The sequence below is a fragment of the Salvelinus alpinus genome, chromosome 18, assembly GCF_045679555.1.
Source record: "Salvelinus alpinus chromosome 18, SLU_Salpinus.1, whole genome shotgun sequence".
Lineage (NCBI taxonomy): Eukaryota > Metazoa > Chordata > Actinopteri > Salmoniformes > Salmonidae > Salvelinus > Salvelinus alpinus.
In genome coordinates, this window is record NC_092103.1 from 18,581,911 (window position 1) to 18,608,092 (window position 26,182).

At 44.1% G+C, this 26,182-nt stretch overlaps 1 protein-coding gene across 2 annotated transcripts in view; it reads left to right on the forward strand.

The window, feature by feature from the left end:
• LOC139543939 (leucine-rich repeat transmembrane neuronal protein 4-like) overlaps positions 1-26,182 on the forward strand; it is a 69,427-nt gene that overhangs the window by 37,368 nt on the left and 5,877 nt on the right. The gene's annotated exons all lie outside the window — the stretch shown is intronic.

Sequence of the window (26,182 nt, forward strand, 5' to 3'; positions counted from 1 at the left end):
TGTGCTTCAGCAGCATTTTGAGGCACAGTATTTAATCATGCACATGGTGAAAAGCAAAACCATTTTGCATGGCTCCAGTGACATCCTGGATACACTGTTCCTGCTTTAAGGTCTCACATAAGTCATTGATACGGCATCATGGCTTGGCTCCTTGGATGGTTAAATATACTGTAGATTAGTCACAACATCATGTTTGTTATGTTTACCACACTCATAATATGTGTGTGTTTAATCTATAGGGGTATTTCTTTAAAGGCCCAAATTAAAGACAATGCAGGAATTACTTTAGGGCCACTAGCTAGTTTACAGTACATAACCCCGTCTTGACCTAACTGAAAAGTGAAGCTCTCCAACTCATAAGATTCCAAAAAACAAACTCCAAGTCTATTCAAGCCAAATCACAACATGGATTAATGAGGTATTGATCAGCATTAGTAGGATCCCCCATAATAGAGCGACTGGACCTGCCCTGGCTGCCTGTCTTCTAATGTGGCAGGGTAGAAAAAGGAGAGGTGGAGATCAACATGGTCCCAGTCTCCATGGCTGGATGCCTATTACTTGTGGCTTATTTAAAGGACCAATCTGCAGTTGCTACATCAAATGATGGACTTCTAAATGAATGATATGTACCCATTGATTCTTGAAGATTATAACTTATAAATGCCTCGAGCTTAGTTCACTTGTTGTACCCCATCAGAACCTAAAATATAAGCTTGTTTAGTCCAATGTTTGTAAACAAAGTAAATGTAAATAAATACTGAAAAGCCTCAAAACATGGTTAAAACTATAGTGTAGATATCATGAATGTCAATCCTTGCATCCATCTATGAATTTGAGAGTGGTTATATCTCTCCAGGCCCGTCCCTGAGCTTTTTACCTAAACAGGGCCGGGGACTATTCTATGTTATTATTTTAACTGCTGATTGCCGCTTAAACTGCCTCGGTGACCCTATACGAGCCGCATGTTAACATCAGAAGCCTCCTCCCTAAGTTTGCTTTATTCACTGCTTTAGCACACTCCGCCATCCCTGATGTCCAAGCTGTGTCTGAGTCCTGGCTTAGGAAGGCCACCAAAAATTCTGAAATTTCCATCCCCAATTACAACATTTTCCGTCAAGACAGAACTGCTAAAGGGGGCGGAATTGCAATCTTCTGTAGAGATAGCCTGCAGGGTTCTGTCATACTATCCAGGTCTATGCCCAAACAGTTTCTACTTCTAAAGATCGTCTAATTTTTCTACGAGCTTCTACTTTTAAAGATCCATCTCTCCAGAAATACGTCCCTCACCGTTGCCGCTTGTTATAGACCCCCCTCAGCTCTCAGCTGTGCCCTGGACACCATATGTGAATTGATTGCCCCCCATCTATCGTAAGAGTTCGTACTGTTAGGTGACCTAAATTGGGATATGCTTAACACCCCGGCCGTCCTACAATCTAAGCTAGATGCCCTCAATCTCACACAAATTATCAAGGAACCTACCTGGTACAACCCCAAATCTGTAAACATGGAAACACTGTCACCACTGATAAATCCACGATAATCGAAAATTTCAATAAGTATTTCTCTACGGCTGGCCATGCTTTCCACCTGGCTACCCCAACCCCGGCCAACAGCTCTGCACCCCCCACAGCAACTGGCCCAAGCCCCCCCCCCCCCCCCCCCCCCGCTTCTCCTTCACCCAAATCCAGACAGCTGATGTTCTGAAAGAGCTGCAAAATCTGGATCCCTACAAATCAGCTGGGCCAGAATCTGAACCCTCTCTTCATAAAATTATCCGCCGCCATTGTTGCAACCCCTATTACTAGTCTGTTCAACCTCTCTTTCGTATCGTCTGAGATTCGTAAAGATTGGAAAGCGGCCGCGGTCATCCCCCTCTTCAAAGGGGGGGACACTCTACACCCAAACTTTTACACACCTATATCCATCCTCCCCTGACTTTCTAAAGTCTTCGAAAGTCAAGTGAACAAACAGATCACCGACCATTTCGAATCCCACCGTACCTTCTCCTCTATGCAATCTGGTCACTGGTGCACCAGTAAGCGTCAGCTGTCAGAGCAGCTTACCGATCGCTGCAGCAGTACACAGCCCATCTGTAAATAGCCCATCCAACCAACTACCAACCTCATCCCCATATTTGTTTTTGTTTTTCTGCTCTTTTGCACACCAGTATTTCTACTTGCATATCCTCATCTGCACATATATCACTCCAGTGTAAATTGCTCAATTGTAATTACTTTGCCTCTATTGGCCTTCATTTGCACACACTGTATACATATTTTTGTATTGTGTTATTGACTGTACGTTTGTTATCCCATGTGTAACTCTGTGTTGTTTTTGTCGCACTGCTTTGCTTTATCTTGGCCAGGTCGCAGTTGTAAATGAGAACTTGTTCTCAACTGGCCTACCTGGTTAAATAAAGGTGAAATAAAATAAAACATTTGTCCCCCTGCCTGCCAGACTGCAGTAGCTACGGCCTTCTTTAGTCTAGTCTCTGAAGCCGCTTAACTCAACAGTGTGTTTAGTAAAATAGTAGAGGGCATAGTGGAAGGGGCATTCGGTTAGCTCCCGCCTGTTTTGGGGAGATTTATGGTAATCATAAAAGAGCCTTAGCAATACGGGTAATCCCAAAGCTTATGATAGGGCTGTTTAATGCAGATGGATGCCCCAGGCCTGCCAGGATGAGGCACTTATTTATACCCAATACCAGGGTAATTACAATCACCAGCACCACGTCTACGTTTGATCTCAGGAAGCATGTTTCCCTGTACAGATGCACTGTTTTATCAATGGATACGCACCTGAAGTGATTTAGTAAAATGGGATTATTTATGCTCCGAGAGGTATCGTTTTGGAAGGAGGAGAGAGAAAAAGTAAGGTGTTTATTAAACTCAACTGGAAGGAACCAAAGATCACAGTAAGCAAAAACTAAAACCCTGTAAATGTTTGGTTTGTATAATGAGTAAATTAATTCACACACTTGTGTGTTTACACGTTGAATGAATGATGCTATTATAGTGCTGCAAAACAAAAGAAGTCCACAGAACCTATGTTATCCATATGAATGATCACTTTACGATCAACATTGTTTACCCTTACTGCTCACTGCAGTTTGCTAATTGTTTTATCAGTTTAGATTTTTGCCTCTGTCTATGCAGCTAAGTAAGCCTCCAGCGTCATTTATTGTAATAAAAGTATAAGGCATTTATTTGATTTCAAAACACCCATGGCACCGACGTCAAATTTTCATTCTGCACAAACCCTTTTCTAATTATTTTTAAATGCCTCACCTTTTGTGAGTTATTTGAGAAATATTTCATATAGCACCTATAGGAACCAAGTTACCAAGCCATTCATTAAAATAACTCTTAATGGCTAAGCTCCTCTATGACAAGGAGTGCTGTTGCGTGGCTAATTCTTTTGCACTCTGTCAACATGTTATGCCCTTAATCCATGGAGATACAGAGACCTCGTATTACCTGCAAAGTGATTAACTCAACTTTAAAAGCTGGCATATTATTTCTGATTGGAACTTCATTTAATTCAATCTGAGTTTTTTCTCAGACAATGCATGGATTTTCCCGGAAGGGGATCCCAAGGCTTGTACTTTCTTGTTTTCATGGAAACATGCCAGTGAAATGTAGCCTTAGTACAAATGTGTTTCTCCCCATTACAGTGACAAAGTGAATCTCATCATCTCAAACACACACAGACACTTTTCTCCCTGTCCTCTGCAAAGTACTAAAGGGGGTCTACAGCAGGTTTTTTTTCTATGGTATGTTGTTGCTCATTTCGGGGAATGTTTAATAATTGAGCAGCAGGCGTCAGCTCGGTTTAGCTTGATAAAAGAGCCATATTGCCGACCAGCACAGCCTTTCATTATGGCTCAGTGCAGTGCAGGCAGTCCCAACGGAAAGCGGTGAGAAAGACTGTAAGTTGCGGCCCGTTCTCAAGAGGAGGACGAGAGAGGAATGCTGCATGCTGGGTCAAAGCCCAATTAAAGCACCAGGGAGAAAGGATCAGAGATGGTGTGATTTTTCCTCTGAGGCTGTTTCAGTTTGGTCATCAAAGGTGTTTGGACTCACCAAAACGTAAATTGTTAGTTATGATGTCAAGTCTGGTTTACTGTGCAAGTGCCAATAGTATGATTATAACTGGTGAACACAAAACTGGGTAGTTTATACAGAGGTAGTTTGTACAGAGGCATATTTCTTGCCTATAAATCAAAAATATAATAATTGAGAGGAAGTCTATGCTTTATGCTCTGAAAGCTCAATGCTATGCTTTATGCTCTGAAAGCTCAATGCTATGATTTATGCTCTGAAAGCTCAATGCTATGATTTATGCTCTGAAAGCTCAATGCTATGCTTTATGCTCTGTAAGCTCAATGCTATGCTTTATGCTCTGAAAGCTCAATGCTATGATTTATGCTCTGAAAGCTCAATGCTATGCTTTATGCTCTGAAAGCTCAATGCTATGGTTTATGCTCTGAAAGCTCAATGCTATGCTTTATGCTCTGAAAGCTCAATGCTATGCGTTATGCTCTGAAAGCTCAATGCTATGCTTTATGCTCTGAAAGCTCAATGCTATGCTTTATGCTCTGAAAGCTCAATGCTATGCTTTATGCTCTGAAAGCTCAATGCTATGCTTTATGCTCTGTAAGCTCAATGCTATGCTTTATGCTCTGAAAGCTCAATTGGAACAGATTTACATTCAGACAGCTCCAAAACACTTACATTTGTGTTCAATTACGTGTACACTACAATGCCCCCCCTCTGATATCTCCTTTCAAATAGAGAGAACGAGTGTTTTCTTGCCAGTGGTAATGGAAAATAGCACTGAGACACAAACTGAGAGCATAGTCACAATAAATACATTTTCATATGGTAGAAGTCACAACAGAGATGTTACACATATTTGAGTTTGTTGGCTGAAACAATTAACCCCTCAGGAAATAATAGCCATGGTTTGATGATATAAACAGCGGTTAGGTGCAATTAATGGAATACTTTTACCTTGAAGAGTGGTCATCAGGATAAGCATTCAATCAGCATGACAGTTTGAGTATTACTATGGTGCATAGCTTCAATTGAGTTAGGCCACTTTTCCCCATCAGGCAATTATGAGCTACACTGCTTACCGTTACTGTTAAAGTGACAGAACATTGTTTGCTTCCTCCATGGATATGGTCAAGATAGGATGTTTAAAGTGATGCTCAAAGGTTTTTAAAATAATTTCATAGTTTTTAAAAAACTTTTATGATAGATCTCTGTCATCAGCGACCATCCATCATTTGCTCAGGTATATTAGCAGAAACATCAAGCCAAACATAAAGAAAAGGGATGAGCAGTTTTATGTCCCTTTTATTCTGAAACCTAAATTGAAATGGCCAACATTAAATACAGTGCATTCAGAAAGTATTCAGACCCCTTATTCTAAAATTGATTAAATATTTTTATCCCTCAATCTACACACAATACCCCATAATGACAAAGCAATTTTTTAAAAATGTTATTTATAAAAACAGAAGATACTTATTCACAGAACTATTCAGACGCTTTGCTATGAGACTCGAAATTGAGCTCAAGTGCATCCTGTTTCCATTGATTATCCTTGATGTTTCAACAACTTGATTGGAGTCCACCTGTGGTAAATTCAATTGATTGGACATTATTTGGAAAGGCACACACCTGGCTAAATAAGGTCCCACAGTTGACAGTGCATGTCAGAGCAAAAACCAAGCCAGGAGTTCAAAGGAATGGTCCATAGAGCTCTGAGACAGGATTGTGTCAAGGTACAGATCTGGGGAAGGGTACCAAAACATTTCTGCAGCATTGAAGGTCCCCAGTGGCCGCCATCATTCTTAAATGGAAGAAGTTTGGAACCACCAAGACTCTTTCTAGAGCTGGCCGCCCGGCCAAACTGAGCAATCGGGGGAGGGAGGTGACCAAGAACCCGATGGTCACTCTGACAGAGCTCCGGGGTTCCTCTGTGGAGAACCTTCCAGAAGGACAACCATCTCTGCAGCACTCCACCTATTAGGCCTTTATGGTAGAGTGGCCTTACGGAAGCCACTCCTCAGTAAAAGGCACATGACAGCCTGCTTGGAGTTTGCCAAAAGACACCTAAAGGACTTTCAGAACATGAGAAACAAGATTCTCTGGTTTGATGAAACCAAGATCGAACTCTTTGGACTGATTGCCAAGCGTCACGTCTGGAGGAAAACTTGCACCATCCCTATGGTGAAGAATGGTGGTGGAAGCATCATGCTGTGGGGATGTTTTTCAGTGGCAGGGACTGGGAGACTAGTCAGGATCAAGGGAAAGATGAACAGAGCAAAGTACAGAGAGATCCTTGATGAACACCTGCTCCAGTTCACTCAGGACCTCAAACTGGGGGTGACGGTTCAACTTCCAACAGGACAATGACGCTAAGCACACAGCCAAGACAACGCTGGAGTGGCTTTGGGACAAGTCTCTGAATGTCCTTGAGTGGCCCAGCCAGAGCCCGGACATAAACCCGATTGAACATCTCTGGAGAGACCTGAAAATATATGTACAGCGACGCTCCCCATCCAACCTGACAGAGCTTGAGAGGATCTGCAGAGAAGAATGGGACAAACACCCCAAATACAGGTGTGCCAAGCTTTTAGCGTCATACCCAAGATGACCCGAGGCTGTAATCGCTGCCCAAGGTACTGCAACAAAGTACTGAGTAAAGGGTCTGAACACTTATAAAAATGGGATATTTTAGTTTTATTTTATAAATTAGCAAAAAATTCTAAAAACCTGATTTTGCTTTGTCATTATGGGGTATTTTGTGTCGATTGATCAGAAAAAATAACAATTTAATTAATTTTAGAATAAGGCTGTCGGCCTCCTGAGTGGCGCGGAGGTCTAAGGCACTGCATCGCAGTGATCCTAGAGATCGTGGTTCGAGTCCAGGCTCTGTCGCAGCCGGCCGCGACCGGTAGATCCATGGGGTGGTGCACAATTGGCCCAGCATCGTCCGGGTTAGGGTTGGTTTGGCCGGCAGGGATGTCCTTATCCCATCGTGCTCTAGCGACTCCTGTGGCGGGCCGGGCGCATGCACACTGACACGGTCGCCAGGTGCACAGTGTTTCTTCTGACACATTGGTGCGGCTGGCTTCCAGTTTAAGCGGGCATTATGTCAAGAAGCAGTGCGGCTTGTTTGGGTCGTGTTTCAGAGGACGCACGACTCTCGACCTTTGCCTCCCGAGTCCATACGGGAGTTGCAGCGATAAGACAAGACTATAACTACCAATTTTGATACCACGAAATTGGGGAAAAAAAGGGGGGAAAAAATGTAATAAAAAGAATAAGACTGTAACGTAACAAAATGTGTCAAGGGGTCTGAATACTTTTCGTATGCACTATAAGGCTATTCTATATAGCTACAGTTGAAGTCGGAAGTTTACATACACCTTAGACAAATAATCTAAATTCAATTCACAAATCCTGACATTTAATCCTAGTAAAAATGTCCTGTCTTAGGTCAGTTAGGATCACCACTTTATTTTAAGAATGTGAAATGTCAGAATAGTAGTAGAGAGAATTATTTATTTCAGCTTTTATTACTTTCAACACATTCCCAGTGGGTCAGAAGTTTACATACACTCAATTACTATTTGGTAGCATTGCCTTTAAATTGTTTAACTTGGGTCAAACGTTTCAGGTAGCCTTCCACATGCTTCCCACAATAAGTTGGGTGAATTTTGGCCCATTCCTCCTGACAGAGCTGGTGTAAACTGAGTCAGGTTTCTAGGCCTCCTTGCTTGCCCACGCTTTTTCAGTTCTGCCCACAAATGTTCTATAGGATTGAGGTCAGGGCTTTGTGATGGCCACTCCAATACTTTGACTTTGTTGTCCTTAAGCCATTTTGCTTAGGAAGTATGCTTGGGGTCATTGTCCATTTGGAAGACCCTTTTGCGACCAAGCTTTAACTTCCTGACTGATGTCTTGAGATATTGCTTCAATATATCCACATAATTTTCCTCCCTCATGATGCCATCTATTTTGTGAAGTGCACCAGTCCCTCCTGCAGCAAAGCACCCCCACAACATGATGCCCCCCCCAAACCCCCACATACTTCACGGTTGGGATGGTGTTCTTCGGCTTGCCAGCATCCCCCTTTTTCCTCCAAACATAACAATGGTCATTATGGCCGAACAGTTCTATTTGTTTCATCAGCCCAGAGGACATTTCTCCAAAAGTACGATCTTTGTCACCATGTGTAGTTCCAAACCGTAGTCTGGCTTTTTTATGCCGATTTTGGAGCAGTGGCTTCTTCCTTGCTGAACCAGGTTATGTCGATATAGGACTGATTGATTTGCACTTTTCACACCAAAGTACGTTCATCTCTAGGAGACAGAACGCGTCTCCTTCCTGAGCGGTATGACGGCTGCGTGGTCCCATGGTGTTTATACTTCCTTACTATTATTTGTACAGATGAACTTGGTACCTTCAGGCATGTGGAAATTGCTCCCAAGGATGAACCAGACTTGTGGAGGTCTACAATTTTTTTTCTGAGGTCTTGGCTGATTTCTTTTGATTTTCCAATGATGTCAAGCAAAGAAACACTGAGTTTGAAGATAGGCCTTGAAATACATCCACAGGTACACCTCCAATTGACTCAAATGATGTCAATTAGCCTATCAGAAGCTTCTAAAGCCATGACATCATTTTCTGGACTTTTCCAAGCTGTTTAAAGGCATAGTCAACTTAGTGTATGTAAACTTCTGACCCACTGGAATTGTGATACAGTGAAATAATCTGTCCGTAAACAATTGTTGGAAAAATTACTTGTGTCATGCACAAAGTAGATGTCCTAACCGACTTGCCATCTCAAAGGCTGTGAAAAGTCAAACTGAAAACCAAGTGTACAGTATTAGGATTTTGTGTAAGATATTTCAATGTCAAAAGATTTCATGTCAGGTATTACTGCCTTTTTGATCTCCTTCTACTCAAAAAGAGCTGCCCCTTTTTCAAAGCTCGCTACATACGTAAGAAGCGGAAATGTTCTTTGATTTCAAGTAAACCATAATCTGGTTTCATGTCCTGAATATTCTCCAGATTCTAGATATCACTGGTGACGTGATCTTATACAGTTCATCAGAATCATCGCAATGTGCTCCGTGTTCCAATATAATATCATCAGGCAGAGGCATGAATATAAATCAGTGTCAAATCAGTGCCACTAGTTGAGGTATTGTTCAGACCAACACAGCCCACTGTTTGCATGTCCCATGGCTAATTTCCCCTCCAGTACGTTTCACTTGACAAGTGTCTCTAAAAAACGTTTACTGCAGGGATGGGCAACTCCAGTCCTTGGGGGCCGGAGTGGTGTCACATTTTTTCCTTATCAAACACAGCTGATTAAACTAATTTAATTCTAAACTAAGATCATGATTAGTTGATTATTGGAGTCAGCTGTGTTAGCTGGGCCTGGGGCAAAAGTGAGACACCAATCAGGCCCCCGAGGACTGGAGTTGCCCATCCCTGATTTATAGAACACTTTCATTACACACTGCCATTCTGTCTCTCTCTCTCTCTCGCGCTCTCTCTTCGGCTTTAAGTAGCCATTAAGTGCTCAAATCACGCATTCCACTGAGGCTTGTTAATGAATATGCAATAGCTTCTGGTTTGATATTTTGTCCCCATTTTTCAAATCCGGTCTCATCCCCACTAACGGGATCTATGGTCTGCTAGAGAGCTGCTTAATGTGTTGGTCATCCGATTTTTTTCACTATTATTTTATTATTCATTAACTGATGTGTTAATGGATTCAGTGAGCAGATCACAATTGTCTATGTAAAGAATGGAGGTGTGGGGAAGTCTCATGGTTGAGTGGAGGGTTTAGGTGGTGAATGATGAACTAGTCCCTGAACACTCTCTCCATCGTCTAGCTCCACTACATCACACTCCCATTGACTCTCTAAAGGAGAGTCTAAATCTGTCTATAAAAAAAGCAGTGACTGACGGAAACGAGACTAAACAGCACTGAGCCCAGTGAGGCAAACAAATGATGCCCCTGATCGTTCTTACCTGTTGATATCCTGAGCTTGAAATCCTCAACTGTGTCTCAGTAGCAGGATTTTGTTCCTGCCTAGACTGCAGGCATGACCTCAAATTGGTGCCAATGTGCAGTAGTTTCCCGGACGCCTTGTGTGAAAACTATGGCTGCAAGGATAGGATACCCCAGGCCCGTGCAGACTATTCCCTCATCTCAATCCCCCAACACTACAATCCCTACTGAAGTGTTTATTAATAGCTACAGTTGGCACTGTGGGTCCTGAAGCTAAGACAAATAGGGAGAGCCAGAGTCTGCCTGTTTTACAGCAGATCTGAGACTGACAGTGAAGGGAGAGATTCTATGGCTGATCTGTTGCTGTGACACTGGAAGGAAACAAATGCAGTGGCAGTGTGGAACCTCATATCAAAGACCTACCCCCTCCATTGCCTTAAATTGAATTCTGTAATCTTCTACCTGCTCCTGTTTCATATTGCCACCGGCTCTGGCAGACACTTTGTACTGTGTCCACAGATAACAGTAACACCTACCCACCTTCCAGTTCACCCACACACACTGCTGTAGCCTACATACTGCTACGCAGACACACATACACTGGCTACACACATAATATGTTGAATCACACACAGCCGGTGATTGGGAGTGTGTTATTATTTAGAACAGACAAAGGCAAATTTACAGTGTTGTCCAAGTGCCCCCGCGCAGGTCTTCAGTGTCAAGCCATTTGTCTTATTAGAAACCTCAACCCCCTTGTGCTGCCCTTCCCTCCCCACTTCCTGGTATCACTGTGGTCCATAAGTAAGAAGAGGTCAATTAAGTGGGCTGAGGGACAGAGAGAAAAAAGCCTCCAGGGATTCAACTGCAATTGAAAGCAAAGAATGAGCTGCTCCTGCACTCCTGTTTCTATTTATATCAAGAAGAGGGATCAAGGACACATGGATCCATCTCCTGAGATAGGCTTAAGACAGTCCTACAGCTCTGTATGTCCCTCTACTTGTGATGGGTCGTTCACGAACGAACGGCTCTTTTTTGACATATCTTTTTGGTGAACTCCAAGAACCAAACCGCATCTGTGATATGTTCATGTGATTATTATTTTTTTGCATACTGTTACTGCAAGCGTTCTCATTTTGCAGTACTGAACGAAGAGCCATTTGGGAGTCAAATGTACGTACAGTTATGAATATAACTACTGTTCCCTGGGGGGAACGAGATATAACATACTATGGAGAGTCAACGACCAATCATATTCACCTGAAATCACGCCCAACAGGCCAATGGATGCCGAGCCCGCCCTCGGAAGCCCCACCTTTCTGGCTTTAATACCGGGGATCGCATTAATTTCCTCAATTCAGTACCACTCTTCAGCGAGCCCAAACTCCATAATGGTGCAGGGCCAAAATATTTTATACCTCGTTTCCTCCTTCAAGGAACAGTAGTTATATTCATAACTGTACATTCCCTTTCATTAGGTCACTCGGTATAACATACTATGGGACAAACAATCTTGCCCCAAGCCGGCTCGGAGGGTACCAAACTATGAGGCCCACGGCAGCCCAAGCACACAAGGGTTCCACCAGCCTCAAAAAGGGGTTTCAGAAGCCTAATACTTACCAGAGATACCTGAACTGTCAGAGCCTCATGAGGCCTGAACTTTGAGAGCCCCATATAGGGAACCAGACCCTGCTGCAACTTGGCTATGCATACTGACACGCTGCCACTGCAGCCCAAGTCCATAGACCCCACAGTTTCAAGAACAATACTTACCTTGTGAGCCTGAAATGTCAGAACTCACACAAGGAACCGCAACTCCAAAACAACAAAACACTTGTCGTTTCTTGGTAAAGCGCACATACGTGCTGCATAGCATCAAGCAGAGTCAATGAATCATGGCAGCCCGGGGCTCAAACCCACAGGAGACTGTGGTAACCCTGATGAATGCGCAATTTATGCGCTGCTGCACCCCAAGGCAGCCCAAGGCTTAAACCCACAGGGAACTGTGGTAACCCGGATAAATGCGCAACCTGCACAGTGCCTAACACCCACTCCCGGACCCAGCCATAACAACACTATGAGCCACACTGGGAACAGTTACATCCAAGCAATAAAACGTCACAATGGTATGTTGGGAACCCCAACTCGCTGCAGCACACATATCACCAATCCTTATGCCCCTGAACAATGCACAAGAAGCTGCCACACCCCTAGTGGAGTAAGCACGCACACCGCTAGGCAGCCCTTTTCCTTTGCTGTCATATGCTAGGGAGATCCACAATCCAATGAGGAAGATGCTGCTTCGAAAGCGCCCTACCCCGAGTTGTATTAGCGAAACAGACAATAAGCTGGTCACAAACCCTGGTTCTTCCTTTAAAAGTTTTGAGCTTATGCCGCGACCGTTTGTGGTAGATGGTGGCAGACTGTGGTAAATTGCTTCGTTCTGGCATCAATGGCTGACACTTAAATAATGTGCCATAGAATTCTGCGGCACACCGTAAGCTGTGCTGCAACTTTTAAAGGAAGAGCCACTGTCTCCTTGGTCCTATCCATATATGTGCATAAAGTGCGCACCGGACACAGGCCATGATTCCTCTGTTGTTCACCGTAAGCAAACGGAGGAGGTGAGAAAGGGAACAGCTTGAAAGAAAAGCAAGTGACCTGTTAGACATGGGCATAACCTTGGGAGCAAAAGCTGCATTAGGACGTAACATCACTTTGGAGTCGCCAGGCCCACACTCCAAATAGGAAGGGTGTACTGATCCCCAACGCTCTTGGCCAACGCCAAAGCCATGAGCAGGCAGTCTTGTAGGAAAGGACACTCTGAATGGTTCATTGGGAGACTCACACAGAGCGTCAAGGACCAAAGCCAGGTCCCAGGTCGGTGCCATGGGCTTAGACACTGATCTGAGCCGATGTACGCCTTTCGGGAACCACACCATCAGAGGATGAGACCCCGGGGTAGAGCCGTCAATCCCTACATGACACGACGAGATGACTGTCATATAAACCTTCAATGTGGAAAAAGAAAGGCCCTGCTCAAAAAGCTCTTGCAAGAACATCAAAATGTCCAACAGAGGTCTGAAAAGGAGAAACTCATTTACCCCGAAACCAATCCTGAAACGCGCTCCACTTATATGTATACAACCCTCTTGTAATCACGGTCGAGGGTAAACTCCTAGCCGTCAAATTCAATCTTTCAGGGGCCAAACCCACAGATCACATATCTGCGGTTGGGGTTGACAAACTCCCTTGCGCCTGGGACAATACATCCTGACAACACGGAATCCTCCACGGGTCCCCGCCTAACAGGCGGATGATTTTCGGGAACCAGCCAATGGGTGCCACCAGAATCAGACCCTCCTGCCAGACCCTCTCGACGGTGGCCTAAATCAGGTCTACCGGAGGAAACGCATAGAATAGGGTTTGAGGCCACTGATCATCCATTCCCAATGGAGCACCCAGATCCCTCATTGAGAAGAAAAGATGATAATGCGTGTTTTCTTGAAATGCGTAAAGATCTACGTGGCGAAACCGGTCACATATCTGGTCCATATCTGGGCAACCTCTGAGGGGTGCAGTCTACACTCCATAGAGATGGGACCCTTTCTGGAAAGTAGATCTGCACCCATGTTGAGGGATCCGGCAAGATACGTCACACTGAGCGACAGGAAATGTGTACTGCTCCATACGAGCGGCTAACGGGCCAGGTTTAGGAGATAGAGAGACCCCCCCCTGCAATTTGATCTACGCCACCACCATCCTGTTGTCGGACCTTACCAACACATGCTGGCCCTCTAACATCGTAAGGAAACCCCTCAGCGCTACCAAAACAGTATCTCTAGGTAATTGTTGTGCATCGCCCATTCCACTGTTGATCAAAACCCTCTTTCCGAATAGCCCACACACAGTTCTCCCCATCTCAGTAAGGATGTGTCTGTTGTGATCAGCCTGCAGGACACTACCCGGCCCATGGGTCTCTCCAAGGAGTCAACGCCCTTAGGCATGACGAGGATACCTTGAGCAACCGCTGGCGGTGATGAGATGCATCCAGACGCGTAGCAATCACCTAGCGCTGAAATAGACGCACCAACAGTAGTCCCAGAGGCACCACAGCTATCATAGAGACAATCAGACTAATAACTGCAGGCACAAGTGAAAAGGCACAGAGTGCCCCAACGGAAACCGTGCCAGACAGCCGGAATGCAACCTTACTCTGTTGGGACAAAAACGCATGATTCAGAACCGAGAACAGAAGCAGACCCAGAAACTGAATGCGCTGAGCCAGAGTCAAAAAGTTTTATTGTGATTCCCTATGAACCCCAGAGACGGAATATGGGAAACCAGTGTAGCAGTGTGGAGCTCAACAAGTTCCCTTGACTCCGCTACGACTAGCCAATTATCCAATACTCTGATCCCCTGGCATCACACCATTCCCAAAGCCATCGCCACCAACATAAAAAAGGTTGAGGGTGATAGGGAGAGCCGAACGACACCACCAGAAACTCGTAGGTCACATCCTTGAAATTAAACCTCAGAAACTTTCTGTGGGAAAGATATACAACTACATGAAAATACGTATCCTTCAGATCTATGGACATGAACCAATCGATGGGACACACCGACTGCAATAGCCAGTGAAGTGTGAGCATTTTGAACTTTGTAAACCTTGAGGTGCTGGTTTAAAACACTCAAGTCCAGGATGGCAATCTCCTCTCTCAAGACAGGTGCTAGGACTTCTAGGACCATTGACTTAATGATGCAATGAAAAGGAGGAGGACACACAGAAACCTACCCCCTTGTCACCGTCCTCATCACCATCCTCATCACTCATGGTGAAACTGCGCATGCCAGCCACTGGATGGAGCATGCTGCCAGTTTCCCATACATTATCTCCTTAAGGGGCAGAGGGAAACCCTGAGGACTGGGACAACTTTTTTTTTTTGTCATACTACTTTTCATATCCACCGCTCTTGACAATTGTGTGTCAGAATGTGGGGAAGAAACTGTTTATTATGCCCACAACTGGACGATACCGCTGAACACGAGGAACCTTGGGTAGAAACAATGTGCTTTCGTGGTACCGTCATTCTGATATCCATCCCACACCAGGTTCAGGGACTTTGGCAACCAGTAACTTGCTCCCATTGACCGAGCAACTTGGGAGTACTGTTGCCACAGTAAACTCTTGGATAGGAGGGCCCTGAGGACACCCCCCCTCCCCCAGCCTCCAGCTAGGGTTCGAGGTCTGCTTCTTCTATGGCGCTGCAGAGGAATCTGTTTTCACCCCGCTCTCCTTCAACCCAGCACAGCGTCTGTGCCAGGACGTCCGCCGCTGCCCAGAAGCACGAAGATGGTCAAAAACTGACCTTGAAGTCGCTCCCTGGCCCAAGGCAAACCGCCTCTGCCCTACAAGTTTTGAACTTCTATTTGCTATTTATGGCCTGTAGGCCTCATTGACCTGAGCTCATACAACTCGTTTTTGAACTCGTAAAAAAAAAAAAAAGATTATTTTAACTATAACAAATACTCAGATGAAACATATTGTGCTGTTTATCACAGACTACTTTGTCTCAAAGTTTAACAAGGACATTTGTTTTGAAACAATTAAATTAAATTAAAATAATAATAGTGGCACAAAATAATATCTGTTGTGTTCCCGGTCAAAACTGACCGGAATGATTTTATTAGTAAAGAAAGGACATAGGCCCAAAACGACACATGACAACTTTACCATATTACAAAATTAATGTCTGAACACATTAAAGAACAACAGTAACAATAACAGTATTACTAACAATATCAAAAACATTAAAATGTTCACAATCTGTCAATCAATGGTGGTTACATTTTGTGTGTTCTCATGCACGTTGGACCATATGTGGTGGTTGTTGCATGTGCCTTGCAAATATATGCACTGCATTTATGGCACATACTGCTCGTTTTGACATCGCTTGGTGCACACAGATTGCACCTCTTCCTTTTGTCTCGTCTGTCTCTGGCGGCCGTAGATCTTTCTTCTGGCCCTTGTATATCTCTCACCAATCCAGCAGAGGATGGTGTTGGAGGAAGGTGTTGGCGCCTTTGAATGAGGGATGCCACCATGGCTTTCCCCAACTCTTCTAGGAATAGTCTCCTTTTGAAGAATTCCCCCTGCTCCCAGCCTGGATTCACTTCCATCCACACCACAAACGCCTTGTAGGCTGACACATCTAGGATGTTGAAGAACATCACCATGGGCCAACGTACGGTCATCCTCTTACAAGAGTATGTGCCAGAAACCTGCAACAATCATAAAATAAAGTGATGCTTCATGTCTTGCATAGTAATGTGAAAAATTGCATCAAAGCGTTGTTTTAATTTATCACATCTAAAACATATTTACATATTCAAATGAATAGAAATGACTCCATATTGTTCACAAATTCAATGTGCATTTCACCAAACAACAACATTTTTATGGTGCATATAAAACAATCTGGTAATAGGAAAAAAAGTACGAGACTTGAAAGATAAAGAGTAACAAACCTTATCAAGGTTGTCAGCTCCTCTTCGTTCCTGTTGTAATCCAGGACAGCGTTGGGCTTCTTGTCCTCCCTGGTACTCACAGCGACAACCTTGTGCAGAGTTGTCATCAGGAGCACATTCTTCATTTTCTTCGGGCAGTAGGACAGAAGAGTGTGTGTATCAGTGAAGTCAAATTTAGAGGGAAAACGATCCCTGTCCTTGGTAGTGAGTAAGGCAGGAGCCAACTCAGGATTGTTCCTTCTAACCATCCCCACCATGGTATTTTTTTTGGGAGCAGCTCCTGACTAAGAGCATATGAGGTGAAGAAATTGTCACATGTTATGTTGTGCCCCTGGAGACCTGCAGTCATTTCCAGAACCACCCGCTTCCCCTGGTTCCTTTATGGGAAAACCGTCAGCAGGTTTCCCGGTGTAAACCTGCATGTTCCAGGCATAACTTGTCCTGGCATCACATGCTGCCCATATCTTTATTCCATATTTAGACGGTTTGCTTGGCATGCACTGTTTGAATGGGCAGCGTCCTCTTAAGTCTGACCAGGAGGCCTCTCCTCTCCTCCAGCGACAACGTTGTTTTGGGTCGGCCTCTGGGATTAGATGCAATGTCCAGGATGGAGGTCCGAACAAAGGATCCGCTTTGGGAAAGTTGTATTCCTGGTTGTAATGCTGGTAAGTTGACATCGCTCTTGTATCCAATAGTTATTCCCGGCTGTATGTAATAATACTTAAGATTTTCTGGGCTAACAATGTAAGAAATAATACATGAAAAAAAAACGAATTACTGCGTAGTTTCCTAAGGACACGGATCCATCAAAGGCACATTAACAACCAATGGTTCACTCTCGCCCGTGGAATCCAAAGCATCGGCCCTAGGCTGCCCGGGACTGATGTAATCTGATTGACACTCTGAAAACCCTCCAGAGCCAACCAGGGATACTACATCATCCCCAGAATCTGTACTCTGAACACTGCCAGAGAAACCGGAATGAGTCTCACTGGGATGACACCACTATCAACTCTGACCACCACTGCTGCTCTCGCCTCAGACAACACCATTCCCGAGGTCGCTTCACCAGAAGACCCTTCGCCAGCAGCCTGACACCCAATTTAAGTTGAGCCAAGCCGGAGACAATTGTCACACAAACTGGTCAGAGCCATAGCTTTCTGAGTGTGATTCCACCCCAGACAAACAGGACAGCACTCGTGTGTATCTTTAAGTTTAATTTTGAAACCGCATGCCCTAGGGCACAGTCGGAGGCTCAAATTTGGCTGGTTAGACATTTTAAACTTACTCTTACCACTGGCCATCTTACTCAAGCAAGGAAGCATTAGCTACACAAGAAGAGCATAAAGTAGTTCGCTTTTAGCAAACACAAAAACCAATACCAAGACCCAAAACTCACCACATCTAGGGGGACAAGTACTCTCTCCCCACTAACAGACACCTAAGTCAGAGCCCAATCTCGTTGTCTTCATGTGCTTGAAAAGTTTGTTAATTGCGTGATACGTTCTTCCTTCAGGCAAGCTGAAAAGCGAAGAATTTAGGAAATGAATGCGAGCCCCGGTATTATAGCCAGGAAGGCGAGGCTTCCTAGGGCAGGCTTAGCATCCATTGGCCCGTTGGGCATGATTTCAGTTTTCTTCAGGTGAATATGATTGGTTGTTGACTTATACTGAGTGGCCGACTGAAACTGAATGGCTCTTGTACTGTAGGTGATTGGAGCCAGAAGATCCTACTCACCGAGAAGTACTCAGAATGCCCATCACTACCCTCTACTGAAGGGTGAAAGGGGAGATATGGATCGGTATCTAGGCACGCCTGGTCTACAGGACAGTGAACCTGACCAGTTAACACTGGGAACCACAGTGGACTTTCATCAGACAAACACATACAATTGTTTCCATTTGACTTGCTGAATAGAGTTATGTCACATACCATTTGCCAGTTTCTATAACATGATTTTGCAGTCGAAGTAAAGTCTATTCACATACCAAATTTCCTTTCAGACTATTGTCTGAGTAGTCACATGTTGGCCTCTTGACATATTCAAACTACTCCATGACTCATGAGTGTTCCTTAGTCTGGTTCTTTAATTGTAAGTCCCAAGGCTGCACTGTTGAGACCTTGCACTCTAAACTGTACATCACATGCTTTGACTGTACCATTCCTAAGGTTGCTTAAGTGGAGGCAGTTTCAATGTTAGATCAATGGAATGAACAATGCCCTGTGTCACCTTTGTGTCCCCTCCTCCTGAATAGAGATCACGAAAGACTGTCGAACTTAACAAGATCAAATGCACCAGCAGGCTTCCACACTATCTCCTGCTTGGAAAAGAAAACGGGGACAATTTCTTTTGCCCTTAAAGTTTTTTGAGAACATATTTGCCTCTTTTCTCTTGTCACATTAATTTTAATTCACAAAGACTCTGGCTCTCTTTCTCAGCAAATGTTTGAATTATTAAAGGGTGGTTTTCAGAGGGGAACGGAGACATTTGTCGAGATATGCGTTCACTCGGTGCCAGTGTTAGACTGCAGTCACCGTGACCGTAAGAATATAACACACAATCCTGTGTTCTCTTCTGCCCGGTTGAAAAACAGGGAAAAATAAAATGTCTACTTATTTTCCTAATTTTTCTACTTGTATTAGAATACGGTAATTACAATATGATCCTTCTTTGTGTACATATTAATGATGCCTCTTAAAGAATAATGGTGAGTGGAGATAGCCTTTCTCTTAACTTAACAACTGAATTAAATCTAAAGAAGGCACATTTCTTTGTTAGATATTTGAGGTGGAGAGCTTATCCCTGTTTAGAGAGTATTATAAACCATGAATAAATAGATACATATGGGAAACATTTTAACATCATTGTAATATTATTTTAATATCCTGGGTTCGTTGAATTCGAGAGTTTGTTGGATTGTTGATGATGTTTGTGTGAGAGAGAGGGATAGAGTGAGATTGTGTTGGAAGGAAGCTGCCGCTCCTAATGTGGTCGTCCATCACTAGCATAAATCATATTCATAAATCACAACACACACACATACGCAGACATCCTTGGTTGGATCCTCTCTACAAGTCATTGCGACACATTTCCTCTGAGAGATCCTTGAGCCAACACCATTCCTCAAGCATGGCTTGTGTCTTTTTTCTGCTCTGCATTGCATGTACATACACCATCGTTATCCAGCCCCCAAAAATCTTAATCACTATTCTATAACATACTTAGTCACTGCAGCAGTCCATAGCTACCTCCTATACAGGCAGATGTGTTGGCTGGCTGCCTGCCTGCCTTTTGTTAGGCTCCTGGAGATTTGTGCACCCTGTCACGTTGAAGTTTGCATTGCAGTTTGAGTCATGATACGTGTCCCCGGGCAAAATATTACTGTTGCTGTCAAGATTTATATATTCATGCATTCATGCTTTCAGCACTACCGTTAATATGTGCTTTTATTATTTTCTTCTTAAAGAAGGGGGGAAAGGATGGGGGCAAATTGTATACTTTCAAAATACGATAATAAGTATACAGTCTATGTTCAGAGAGAGAAACTGTTCTCATGTTATAGCATTGTCCTGTAATAGCACAGTTTCCTGGTAGGTAGAGACCTCCGTGAGAATGACCCTGATCACATGTGTTCCAGTAGACATCAAACTTGCCTACAGTATACTTCCAGATGATTGCTACTCCACCTAGCTTTGTTTTTAGATCTATCTACCCTCTCACTTTCATGACAAGATTCGTTCATTTCTGGTAGTGTTGTACAATACATTAGTCAATGTATGACAATTTGAACAGCAATAACTGAAATGTAAATGTATAGTTCTACTCTACATGTTCTGGTAGATTGAGATTTTTGTTAAGATTTTTCCCCCAAAATGCAAGCAGATTGCAGTCAAATTACTGAGTGTGCAGGCCTACGTCTCCCTGCAGGCTTCATGACAGATGACAAGCAATTGGTTTTAGCCCCTCTGTTTTCGCCTTGTGTTGATCACACTGTTTATTTGGAAGTTAGTAATCAGCTAACATAAAACATTGCAGCCAGAACAATGTTCTCCGTCATACACAACACGTCTTCATGAATGTCACAAACATTCTGTGAAATGTTTACTAAGGATGATACAGCAGGATATTTACTGTGTTTATGTGGCTGGGAACTAACTTGTCTAGCTATTGGCATGTGAAGACATACAAAGTCAACACAGTTATGTCAAAATCCTTTATATATTTGATATTTACAAAATGCTAATTTGAAAGGTGTAAACACAGAGAGAGAGTTAAAAAAATATCTATTTCATGAGGTTTGTAATAGCTCCAACGTCAGAGTTGTACTGTATATTAATATATCACCAGTAAGATGCAACATTAACAATGTGCCTACGCTCGACAGACAGACGGAAGGACGGACGGACGGACGGAGGGGGGAGAGGAGAGAGAGAGAGATTTGATTTGAGAGAGAACCTCAGCTTTGCTCTCATTTCATCTCTCTCTCTTTTGTCCTTTTCCGGTGAGAAGACTAGAGCTGCTACACGTCCATCATTATCTCATTTGTTGGCGGGTGTGAATCACACAGTCCCCAGTGTGCTTCTTCACTTTCACCTCCTCCCCAGTCCTAGCCGACCTTGTTAATCACATGCCCTACAAAGACCTTGCGTGGGCCGTGTTCCTCCACAGCCACACTAACCCGCTCCACGGTGCATGCACAGGTCACTGAAGCATAATTTAGCTCAAGAAAAAGACAGAGAATTCCAGTGATTTCCCTTTTTTTCGAACACCGGAGCATCTCTAATTGCATCTGCTTGCTGCTTCTTCCCATAATGGCGTATAGGAGGGGAGTGAAAGCTTCTATAAAAGAAATACAATAAATTGGTGGGTAGACTTTTGGGCTAATTGGAGCCCTGAGTGGATGGTGAGAGAGGAGCCTGTGCTCCCAGAGAGAGCGGCTGGCATATGTCTGTGTTAGCTCCCGCTCCCCTGACAAAGAGCAAACTAATTACCTCATGTTTATATCATCCTAATTAGTGCACACTATAACAGGCTAATTACAAGCACATCGCAAACTGACGGAGAGGAGGAAAGAGGGGTCAGACGTCCTCTCTCCGTTTTTTCCAGAAAAGGAGAGAAGAATCTCTGTACAGTACTTTGTTTGAGATGCCAGTATAGGTGTTCACCTTTTGGAGAGAGGAATCTCTAGACCAGGGGTCAGCAAAATAATTTTAGTTTTTACTCAAAAAATAAAAAATGTAATTTACTCTTTGGAAAAGTAGGGATAGAGTGAAACAATAGAGAGATTTATGTGCAACTCAATACAGTGCCTGTGTTCAATTCTTGTCTGCTAAGCAAGTGCAGGTAGTATCCAGGGGTCTTACATTACCTGAGCCTGTGTGCATTCACTAGTAGAAAGGGTATTTTACATTTTTGCTTCAATGTATTCATTTGTTATAGTGTCCGGAGGTAAAGGTTTTCTCTGTGAATGACTGTAGTCAAGGTGTGTGTGTGTGTGTGTGTGTGTGTGTGTGTGTGTGTGTGTGTGTGTGTGTGTGTGTGTGTGTGTGTGTGTGTGTGTGTGTGTGTGTGTGTGTGTGTGTGTGTGTGTGTGTGTGTGTGTGGCTGTGTTAAAGTTGCACTTGCATGAAGCTCGAAGATGAACTCAGTGTCCAATTAGCTCCCCCAACTGAGAGACTCCGAAGCCCCATTTATACCTGGTTCTAACATGCGTCGGTTGTTCTGATCTTATCCACATTCTGGTTGTGCCCACATTTTTCGATGTGTAGACAATCAAAAGACGCATTGTGATCTGATTGTGATTATATCTTTCTGACCACCTTCGGAGGTACTCAAAGACACATTTTGTACGGATGTCCTTGAAGTGTAACTTCTAAAATTATCAGCCGAAATTAATCTCTCTTTCGTATCGTCTGAGATCCCCAAAGATTGGAAAGCTGCCGCGGTCATCCCCCTCTTCAAAGGGAGAGACACTCTAGACCCAAACTGCTACAGACCTATATCTATCCTACCCTGCCTTTCTAAGTTCTTCGAAAGCCAAGTTAACAAACAGATCACCGACCATTTCGAATCCCACCGTACCTTCCCCGCTATGCAGTCTGGTTTCTGAGCTGGTCATGGGTGCACCTCAGCCACGCTCAAGGTCCTAAACGATATCATAACCGCCATCGGTTATGGTTAAGAGAAAATACTGTGCAGCTGTATTCATCGACCTAGCCAAGGCTTTCGACTCTGTCAATCACCACATTCTTATCGACAGACTCAACAGCCTTGGTTTCTCAAATGACTGCCTCGCCTGGTTCACCAACTACTTCTCTGACAGAGTTCAGTGTGTCAAATCGGAGGGCCTGTTGTCTGGACCCCTGGCAGTCTCTATGAGGGTGCCACAGGGTTCAGTTCTCGGGCCGACTCTTTTCTCTGTATACATCAATAATGTCGCTCTTGCTGCTGGTGATTCTCTTATCCACCTCTACGCAGAGGACACTGTTCTGTATACTTCTGGCCCTTCTTTGGACACTGTATTAACTAACCTCCAGACAAGCTTTAATGCCATACAACTCTCCTTCTGTGGCCTCCAACTACTCTTAAATACAAGTAAAACTAAATGCATGCTCTTCAAACGATCGCTGCCCGCACCTACCCGCCCGTCCAGCATCACTACTCTGGACGGTTCTGACTTAGAATATGTGGACAACTACAGATACCTAGGTGTCTGGTTAGACTGTAGACTCTCCTTCCAGACTCACATTAAGCATCTCCAATCCAAAGTTAAATCTAGTATCAGCTTCCTATTTCGCAACAAAGCATCCTTCACTCATGCTGCCAAACATACCCTCGTAAAACTGACTATCCTGCTGATCCTTGACTTCGGCGATGTCATTTTCAAAATAGCCTCCAACACTCTACTCAGCAAATTGCATGCAGTCTATCACAGTGCCATCCGTTTTGTCACCAAAGCCCCATATACTACCCACCGCTGCGACCTGTATGCTCTCGTTGGCTGGCCCTCGCTTCACATTCGTCGCCAAACCCACTGGCTCCAGGTCATCTATAAGTCTTTGCTCACTGGTCACCATAGCTGCACCCACCCGTAGCACGCGCTCCAGCAGGTATATTTCACTGATCACCCCCAAAGTAATTTGGCAGCCTTTCCTTCCAGTTCTCTGCTGCTACTGACTGGAATGAATTGCAAAAATCATTGAAGCTGGAGACCCATATCTCCCTCACTAACTTTAAGCACCAGCTGTCAGTGCAGCTCACAGATCACTGCACCTGTACATAGTCCATCTGTAAATATCCCATCCAACTACCTCATCCCTATACTGTTATTTATTATTTATTTATTTTTGCTCCTTTGCACCCCAGTATCTCTACTTGCACATTCATCTTTTCCACATCTATCACTCCACTGTTTAATTGCTAAATTGTTATTATTTCGCCACTACGGCCTATTTATTGCCTATCTTATCTCATTTGCACACACTGTATATAGACTTTTTCTCTATTGTGTTATTGACTGTATGTTTTTTTATTCCATGTGTAACTCTGTGTTGTTGTTTGTGTCGCACTGCTTTGCTTTATCTTGGCCAGGTCGCAGTTGTAATTGAGAACTTCTTCTCAACTAGCCTACCTGGTTAAATAAAGGTTGAAATATACACTGCTCAAAAAAATAAAGGGAACACTTAAACAACACAATGTAACTCCAAGTCAATCACACTTCTGTGAAATCAAACTGTCCACTTAGGAAGCAACACTGATTGACAATCAATTTCACATGCTGTTGCGCAAATGGAAAAGACAACAGATGGAAATTATAGGCAATTAGCAAGACACCCCCAATAAAGGAGTGGTTCTGCAGGTGGGGACCACAGACCACTTCTCAGTTCCTATGCTTCCTGGCTGATGTTTTGGTCACTTTTGAAAGCTGGCGGACTTTCACTCTAGTGGTAGCATGAGACGGAGTCTACAACCCACACAAGTGGCTCAGGTAGTGCAGCTCATCCAGGATGGCACATCAATGCGAGCTGTGGCAAGAAGGTTTGCTGTGTCTGTCAGCGTAGTGTCCAGAGCATGGAGGCGCTACCAGGAGACAGGCCAGTACATCAGGAGACGTGGAGGAGGCCGTAGGAGGGCAACAACCCAGCAGCAGGACCGCTACCTCCGCCTTTGTGCAAGGAGGAGCAGGAGGAGCACTGCCAGAGCCCTGCAAAATGACCTCCAGCAGGCCACAAATGTGCATGTGTCTGCTCAAACGGTCAGAAACAGACTCCATGAGGGTGGTATGAGGGCCCGACGTCCACAGGTGGGGGTTGTGCTTACAGCCCAACACCGTGCAGGACGTTTGGCATTTGCCAGAGAACACCAAGATTGGCAAATTCGCCACTGGCGCCCTGTGCTCTTCACAGATGAAAGCAGGTTCACACTGAGCACATGTGACAGACGTGACAGAGTCTGGAGACGCAGTGGAGAACGTTCTGCTGCCTGCAACATCCATCCAGCATGACCGGTTTGGCGGTGGGTCAGTCATGGTGTGGGGTGGCATTTCTTTGTGCTCGCCAGAGGTAGCCTGACTGCCATTAGGTACCGAGATGAGATCGTCAGACCCCTTGTGAGACCATATGCTGGTGCGGTTGGCCCTGGGTTCCTCCTAATGCAAGACAATGCTAGACCTCATGTGGCTGGAGTGTGTCAGCAGTTCCTGCAAGAGGAAGGCATTGATGCTATGGACTGGCCCGCCCGTTCCCCAGACCTGAATCCAATTGAGCACATCTGGGACATCATGTCTCGCTCCATCCACCACAGACTGTCCAGGAGTTGGCGGATGCTTTAGTCCAGGTCTGGGAGGAGATCCCTCAGGAGACCATCCGCCACCTCATCAGGAGCATGCCCAGGCGTTGTAGGGAGGTCATACAGGCACGTGGAGGCCACACACACGACTGAGCCTCATTTTGACTTGTTTTAAGGACATTACATCAAAGTTGGATCAGCCTGTAGTGTGGTTTTCCACTTTAATTTTGAGTGTGACTCCAAATCCAGACCTCCATGGGTTGATAAATTTGATTTCCATTGGTAATTTTTGTGTGATTTTGTTGTCAGCACATTCAACTATGTAAAGAAAAAAGTATTTAATAAGAATATTTCATTCATTCAGATCTAGGATGTGTTATTTTAGTGTTCCCTTTATTTTTTTGAGCAGTGTATATATTTTTTAAGTAATCAAATCCAGACAACGAAAGCATATACATTTGGCAACAAAAAAATAACACCAGCCAGTTGAATTAAGATCATGGTCTTCATTAGAAACCAGTGTCTATACTGGCACTGTGTTCGGAATCCACAGTCCAATACCACGTACAGCTAAAATTGGCAGATAGAAATAAAGATATTTATGAAAAAATATTGTTCCGGATGAGAGAGAGAACTGGTTCTCCTGTTCCCACATCCAATCCCAGCGCAAAATCAAACATTTGAAAACATTGTACAGAAAGACCAAGGCCAAGGACTGTAATATCAGAATTTCAACTGAACTACAAATGTATTGGGGATGCATGGGACAGACTATGATGGAGTCACAGCATAAGGGTGCAATGCATGACGTGTATGGCTAGGTGT